An 8,152-nucleotide genomic window follows, 5' to 3' on the forward strand; every position below is an offset into this window, starting at 1 on the left:
GGGGAAAGAAGGAGAGAGAGAAGACAGATAGGGAGTGAGAGGGAGGGACAGAGAGAGAGAGACAGATAGGAGGGAGGATGGAAGGAGAGACAGATAGAGGGAGATGGAGGAGAGAGAGAGAGAGAGGGGGAGAGAAAAGGAGAGAAGAGACGACAGATAGCGAGACAGATTAGCGGAGGGAGAATGTGAGGAGAGAGAGAGATAAATGTGTGATTTACACAAATACAAACCTGATGATTTGTTTAGAGGTCTTGATTGCGCCCTGTAGTCAGATACAACCTAGCTGGAACCAGAAACAGTCCTTCACCGCTCCACCATAACCGAGAGATTGTTTTCAGACAGTATGCTTCTGAAGGGTGATATTCTGTACTGTACACAACGATGCAATCACAGTTATTCTCTGCTGCGTGCTATCATGAAACAGGGACTGCGTCCCAAATGTAACCCTATTTCCTACATTGTGCACTACTTGCCCTGGTCAGAAGTAGTGCACTATGTAGGAATAGGGTGCCATTTTGGGACACAGCCTGGGTTGATGTTTACATGGGGATGTTTTTGTCAAGTTAGACAGCGAGAGGACGGTCTTTGAGAAACAGCCTCATCATTGGAGTTGTGGATGATTGAATTGACGAGTTAAGCTGAGCTCTACTCAGTCCATATCGTGATATACTGTAAACAGAGCAAGAGTCTACTTCAGTCCATATCGTGATAATACTGTAAACAGAGCAAAGCTCTACTCAGCCATATCGTGATATACTGTAAACAGAGCAAGAGTCTTACTCCATCCATATCGTGATATACCTGTAAACAGAGCAAGAGCTCGACTCAGTCCATAGTATTATACTGTAAACAGAGCAAGAGCTCTATCTCAGTCCATATCGTGATATACTGTAAACAGAGCAAGAGCTCTACTCAGTCCATATCGTGATATACTGTAAACAGAGCAAGAGCTCTACTCAGTCCATATCGTACATAAACTGTGTAACAGAGCAAGAGCTCTCTCAGTCCATATCGTGATATACCTGTAAACAGAGCAGAGCTCTACTCATCCATATCGTGAATCTGTAAACAGAGCAAGGGCTTACTCTCCATATCGTATATACTGTAAACAGAGCAAGGGCTCTACTCAGTCCATATCGTGATATACCTGTAACAGAGCAAGGCTCTACTCCAAGTCCAGATCGTAGATAGAACTGTAAACAGAGCAAGGGCTCTACTCAGTCCATATCGCGATAAAAGCTGAGTAAAAGATTCAGCTTAAATAGAGCCCTAAAAGTTCCACCATAGTGACTTTTGTCTAGGTCTCTGTTTGTGTAACTCATAGAAATATAGTCAGTAGAATGGGCCCCTCAGATTGTCTCTAAAATGTCCTCTTGGTCCAATGATTAAGGTTTCTCAAACGGGAGACTTGGGTTCAGATCCTACAAGTTACATCATTTTACAGTGAGGATAAGATTTTCCAGCGGGTTCAGATTTGTAGGAGGCTTTGGGCAGTTCCCTAATTCATCCTCATCACAATAACTGATGGGGAGAATACTTTTTAGTGGCTCAGTGGCAGAAATCAAATCCACCAGGTCATTGCTGTAAATGAGAATGTGTTTTCAGTCAATGTACCTGGTAAAATAAGGGTAAAAAAATATATAAATATATAATGATAATTTGCAACATGGTCACCAATACTTTACCACTCTGTTTCCATCTGACACCATCCTTTACCTGACATCAGTTAAGTCTGGGAGTTTCACCAAAGTCTCTCCTCACCAAAGGAGCAGAATGCCAGTACAGCCTCCTGTCACACACGCCCTCCCTCTCTCCTTCTGTCTCCCTCCTTCACACTCTCTACCTCCTTCACTCTCTCTATCCCTCTCTCTTTCTCTCTCTCTCTATTTCTCTCTCTTTCTCTCTCTCTCTACCTCCTTCACTCTCTCTCTCCCTCTCCCTCTCCCTCTCTCTTTTCTCTCTCTCTCTATTTCTCTCTCTTTCTCTCTCTCTCCCTCCTTCTCTTTCTCTCTCCCTCCTCTCCCTCTTTCACTCTCTCTCTTTCTCTCTCTCTCCTTCACACTCTCTCTCGCTCCCTCCTTCACACTCTCTCCCTCTCTCTCCCTCCTTCACTCTCTCTCTTTCTCTATCTCGCTATCTGCTTCTCACACACTCTCTCCCTCTCTCCCTCATTCAATCTCTCTTTCTCTCTCTCAATTAAATTCAATTCAATTGACTTTATTGACATGGCAAGTTCATTATTACTTACATTGTCAAAGTATACATATAGAAAAAGATATATATATCAAATATATATACACTGCCTGCTCAAAAAAATTAAGGGAACACTAAAATAACACATCCTAGATCTGAATGAATGAAATATTCTTATTAAATACTTTTTCCTTTACATAGTTGAATGTGCTGACAACAAAATCACACAAAAATTATCAATTTTGGAGGTCTGGATTTGGAGTCACACTCAAAATTAAAGTGGAAAACCACACTACAGGCTGATTCAAAACTTGGATGTAATGTCCTTAAAACAAGTCAAAATGAGGCTCAGTAGTGTGTGGGCCTCCACGTGCCTGTATGACCTCCCTACAACGCCTGGGCATGCTCCTGATGAGGGGCGGATGGTCTCCTGAGGGACTCCTCCCAGACCGTGACTAAAGCATCTGCCAACTCCTGACGTCTGGTGCAACGTGCGTTAGGGGATGGAGCGAGACATGTGTCCCAGATGTGCTCAATTGGATTCAGGTTCGGTGAACGGGCGGGCCAGTCCATAGCATCAATTCCTTCCTCTAACAGGAACTGCGACACACTCCAGCCCATAGGTCTAGCATTCTTGCATTAGGAGGACCCAGGGCCAACCGCACCAGCATATGGTCCACAAGGGGTCTGAGGATCTCATCTCGGTACCTAATGGCATCAGCGTACTCTGGCAAGCACATGGAGGGCTGTGCGGCCCCCCAAAAGAAATGCCACCCCACACCCATGACTGACCCACCGCCAAACCGGTCATGCTGGAGGATGTTGCAGGCAGCAGAACGTTCTCCACGCGTCCCAGACTCTGTCACGTCTGTCACCGCTCCAGTGTGAACCTGTTTCATCTGTGAAGAGCACAGGGCTCCAGTGGCGAATTTGCCAATCTTGGTGTTCTCTGGCAAATGCCAAACGTCCTGCACGGTTTGGGCTGTAACACAACCCCACCTGTGACGTCGGCCCTCATACACCCTCATGGATCTGTTTCTGACACGTTTGAGCAGACACATGCACATTGTGGCCTGCTGGAGGTCATTTTGCAGGGCTCTGCAGTGCTCCTCCTGCTCCTTCTGCACAAAGGCGGAGTAGCGGTCCTGCTGCTGGTTGTTGCCCTCCTACGGCCTCCTCCACGTCTCCTGATTACTGGCCTGTCTCTGGTACCTCCATGCTCTGGACCTACGCTGACAGACACAGCAAACCTTCTTCCACAGCTCGCATATGATGTGCCACCTGGATGAGCTGCACTACCTGACCACTTGTGTGGGTTGTAGACTCCGGTCTCATGCTACCACTAGAGTGAAAAGCACCGCCAGCATTCAAAAGTGACCAAAACATCAGCCAGGAAGCAATAGGAACTGAGAAGTGGTCTGTGGTCACCACCTGCAAACCACTCCTTTATTGGGGGTGTCTCTGCTAATTGCCTATAATTCCACCTGTTGTCTATTCCATTTGCACAAACAGCATGTGAAATTATGTCAATCAGTGTGCTCCTAAGTGGACAGTTTGATTCACAGAAGTGTGATTGACTTGGAGTTACTTGTGTTGTTTAAGTGTTCCCTTCTTTTTTTGACAGTGTATATTGTATGATTAAATAATGGTGGACCAACAGCAAAATAATAGTAGTATGACAGGATTACATTAAACAACAACTACAACAACAATATTAATCAGAACAACAATACATTAAAGCAATGGTAGTAGACCAGTGTCAACGTGACTGAGAAGACACATGACCTGGTATGAAAGACAAAACAAAACAAGATGGGAAATATTATCAACATTACATTGCACTTTTCACTGGCTGTCCCTCAGGTTGTGGCAGGAGGACACATATTTGGCTGCCAAAACTGCACTCTCTCTCTCTCTCTGTCTCTCTCTCTCTCTCTCTTTCTCTCTTTCTCTTTCTGTCTCTCTCTCTCTCTCTCTCAATTCAAAGGGCTTTATTGGCATGGGAAACATATGTTTACATAGATAATAAACAAAAATTAAATAAACAATCAAAAATGAACAGTGAACACTACACTCACAAAAATTGCAGAGGAATAGAGACATTTCAAATGTCATATTATGACCATATACAGTGTTATAACAATGTGCAAATAGTTAAAGTACAAAATGGAAAATAAATAAGCATAAACATATGTTATATTTACAAAGGTGTTTGATCTTCACTGGTTGCCCTTTTCTTGTGGCAGCAGGTCACACACCTTGCTGCTGTAATGGCACACTGTGATATTTCCCCGAATAGATATGGGAGTTGATCAAAATTGGATTTGTTTTTTAATTCTTTGCTGGTCTGTGTAATCTGAGGGAAATACAGTATGTGTCTCTAAAATGCTCATACAGTTGGCAGGAGGTTAGGAAGTACAGTTTGCTCTGTGCTTTGGTAAATACTTTCCAATGTGTCAAGTAATTATATATTTGTTTTCTCGGGATTTGGTTGGGTCTAATTGTGTTGCTGTTGCTGTCCTGGGACTCTGTGAGGTCTGTTTGAGTTTGGGTGCACCGACAAGAGGTTTTTGCAGAACTCTGCATGCAGAGTCTCAATTTGGTGTTTGTCCCATTTGAGAATTCTTGGTTGGTGAGCGGACCCAAACCTCAACCATAAAGGGCAATGGGTTCTATAACTCAACACTCTCTCTCTCTCTCTCTCTCTCTCTCTCTCTCCTCTCTCTCTTCTCTCTCTCCCTCTTCTCTCTCTCTCTCTCTTCTTCTCTCTCTCTTCTCTCTCTCTCTCTCTCTCCCTCTCTCGTCTCTTCTCTCTCTTTCTCTCTTCTCTCTCTCTTCTCTCTCTCTCTCTTTCTCTCTCTCTCTCTCTCTCTTTCTCTCTCTTTCTCTCTTCTCTCTCTCTCTCTCTCTCTCTCTCTCTCTCTCTTCTCTCTTCTCTTCTTCTTTCCTCCTCCTCCTCCCTCGCATCTTTGTTTCTGGGCATCGCACTCTCATCCTCCGGTCTGGCTCGACTCGAAGTGTCTAGACTCTCAGACCACTCCTAGGTGTTAGACTAGTCCGCGACGAAGATGTGTTAGCATCGTCTCAGTGCAGATGGGAGCGCGATGCGGAGCAATGCATACGAGTTTCGTCCGGCATCGTGTAATCTCGATCCGTCCCGTCGTCTGCTCTCGCTATCGCTCTGCCGTCTGCTCAATGACTACATTAGAAAAGGTTTCTGTTGCGATATCAGAGGATCAGATAGTCTATGTGTGTCTACCAGATACAGTATAACGACAATCTTTATTGCAAAAAGTACAGAGATAGCTGACAAAACCAAAATACAACGTCAACTAAGCGGTTCTAAAAACCGCAGACGTTTAGAAGCAGTGGATCAACGTACAACACATAGTCTGCGCGGGCTCTCGACGATAAGGTTGTCGGCGGAAAAAGGAAGTACAGGCAACTCAGATGATCTTACTGAGTTGACCGCGAGTGAGCAGCCAGCAAACTGTCGTTGAGGACAGGTACCATCATGATGAGCAAGATATAGTTGTAGGTGCGAAATACAGTCGATGGAAGATAAGATGACCGATCTCACAGATGTAGAGCGCGAAGAGCTTGAGGTATTGGCAAGTGTGTTTGTATGCGCTTTCATCAGAATTATCGCCTTTCTCTTACCTCACTGAGGCTAAAACACTGGCCCACACCTTTGCTGGCTAGTGAAATGGCCCACCTCGAAGCGTGGTCACGCTATGTCAACCTTAATTACGCATGAGGTGAGGAGATTTACATGTTGCGGAGGCATCCTCTTTCAAGATTCTTAGCTATCAGTCCGGCTTCTCGTGTGACCTCTGTAGAATTAAGCAGATTTGCACTAAGATCTACAGTCGGAGATGGACATATAAAGTTTGTGGTCGAGTGTATGTGTTACTAGGCGAAGAAGATGGCAGTGCGCATATACCGTAGTAGGGTACCCGCAGGTTGTAGTATACAGTGGTGTGGAGTGACAGCGAGGTCTCCTGCGAAGTAGAGACAGAGCGCAATAAAGAACGCAACCTATATCTCATTAGAACGAGACCTATAATCACGTCAAGACCCTGACCCATGTCTCCGGAGCGCGCGCCTCCCTTGTCTCTGCTAACACACTGAGAGAGGCAGTCTTCGGCTGTGAGACTCAGAACGGCGCAGTATCACGTCAGAGGGGATGCACAAGCTACCCGAGACATATTGCATAGATGTGCGCAAAAGTAGCCACAGAGTCACTCATTAGATCGGCTAGAGCGCAGCCAGCAGAGGAACAAAATGTGTGCCGAGATAGAGAATAGAATTACGACTCGCGTTGATGTTCCACAGAAATGACACGCCAAAAGCACATCCACACTGAAATGACGAAGCGCTGCTTAAACTAACAAGCTGGCGTATTAGGGGTGATGCGCAGCGCGTATGCGCGTGTGAGAGGATGCGTATGAAGGACAGTGGCAGTCTGCTCAGTGCTTCACTTACTGTTCTCTATGGGACATGTACATATGAGCTATGCGTGGGCAAGCTGCTACTACTGTCATAGCCTGACTTCTCCAGAGGCATGCACCCCAGAGGCTGTACCTATATAGTGGCGGCCTCCCTCTCTACACTGTAGGTCATTATATTAGTGCGCATGATCCTGAGCTGGAAAACAGTACTGAGAAGCATGCATTGTTACAAAGCTAGTGGATTCCAGTCAGAGATTGAGTACCTAAGGGTAGTCACAGCATATGTTGGAGAGGTACGCACGTCGTGAGAACTAACTCAGTCTATAAGGATGACCAAATTGTATCCTATGTTCAACTTTCACACACCGAGGTACTACTGGCCCAGTCTGTTATGAAAGGACGCAAAGATAGATGTAGAGAGTCTCATGATGATCTTTGTTCACACATGAGAGCGTGTACCGTCTCTGTTACGTCGAGAGCCAACAGATAAAGTCATTGATGCAATGTTGAGGAATCTAGAGCTATGTGAGTGAAGGCAGCTAGTGTCTCGAGAGACGGCCAATTGTATTCTATTTACATGATTACTACCGTCAACTCAACCCATGTGTACTTTGTCCGTAGAACGACGAGAGAGAGAGAGAGGCTGATGAGCACGACCATACTGCGGGAGCTGCTCAACCCAGTACGTCAGAGCGCGAGAGTTCACTACAGTGACCCTCGAGAGAGAGAGGCGCCAATTGATACGATATTGAATCATAAATAATCCTGAAGGGTGGGCTCTAGTCACACACGTTCAATCTTCCTTCACGTCACCGCGAGGCACAAAGAAGCAACGAGAGCGCAAGGAGAAGAGAGACATAGATTGAGCTGTGTTATCATCCAATTCTAACTGCCTTTGTATATATCTTTCAAGCGTACATTGATTTTCATCAACCGAGTAATCTGGCCCATGAGATTTAACTCAGAGACGACTACGAGCAGCGGCGACCATTCCTAAATTCTGAGTAAATAACCTAGACTCCGTCATAAGCCTAATTGAGCAATCACACAAGCCTGAGCAGCAAGCACCAGTAGAGACACCATTGAGAAGGAGAAGATCAGAGGCTGCACTAGCAACAAGCATTAGACTAGTCTTTGCTGTCAATGCGTTCTACAGCCAGTGTCACTGTTTGTGCAGCACCAGTTGAGACAGGGAGAGTAGCAAGGGTCTGATATTAAAAAACAATAATCAATGGTACTTTGTCGTATGGTTTTTGATAAGAACGTAGTACGAGTCTCATAACATTCTCCCAACTGACATTGGTCCATGTCGAACACAGACGTGAGAGAGGAGAGAAGCGATGTCACTGAATAGTTCTACACGCTGATATGCTAATGATACTGCAGAGGATTCTTTCCTGTCAACGACAACACTTCAGCTAACGTTGCGACCACGTAGAACAGAGAGAGAGAGGCTGAACTACAATACTTCTGTCAACCCACCAGTCTCGAGGCAGTATTAACAACCT

The sequence above is a fragment of the Salvelinus sp. IW2-2015 genome, unplaced genomic scaffold (genome assembly GCF_002910315.2).
Source record: "Salvelinus sp. IW2-2015 unplaced genomic scaffold, ASM291031v2 Un_scaffold1815, whole genome shotgun sequence".
NCBI classification, from domain to species: domain Eukaryota; kingdom Metazoa; phylum Chordata; class Actinopteri; order Salmoniformes; family Salmonidae; genus Salvelinus; species Salvelinus sp. IW2-2015.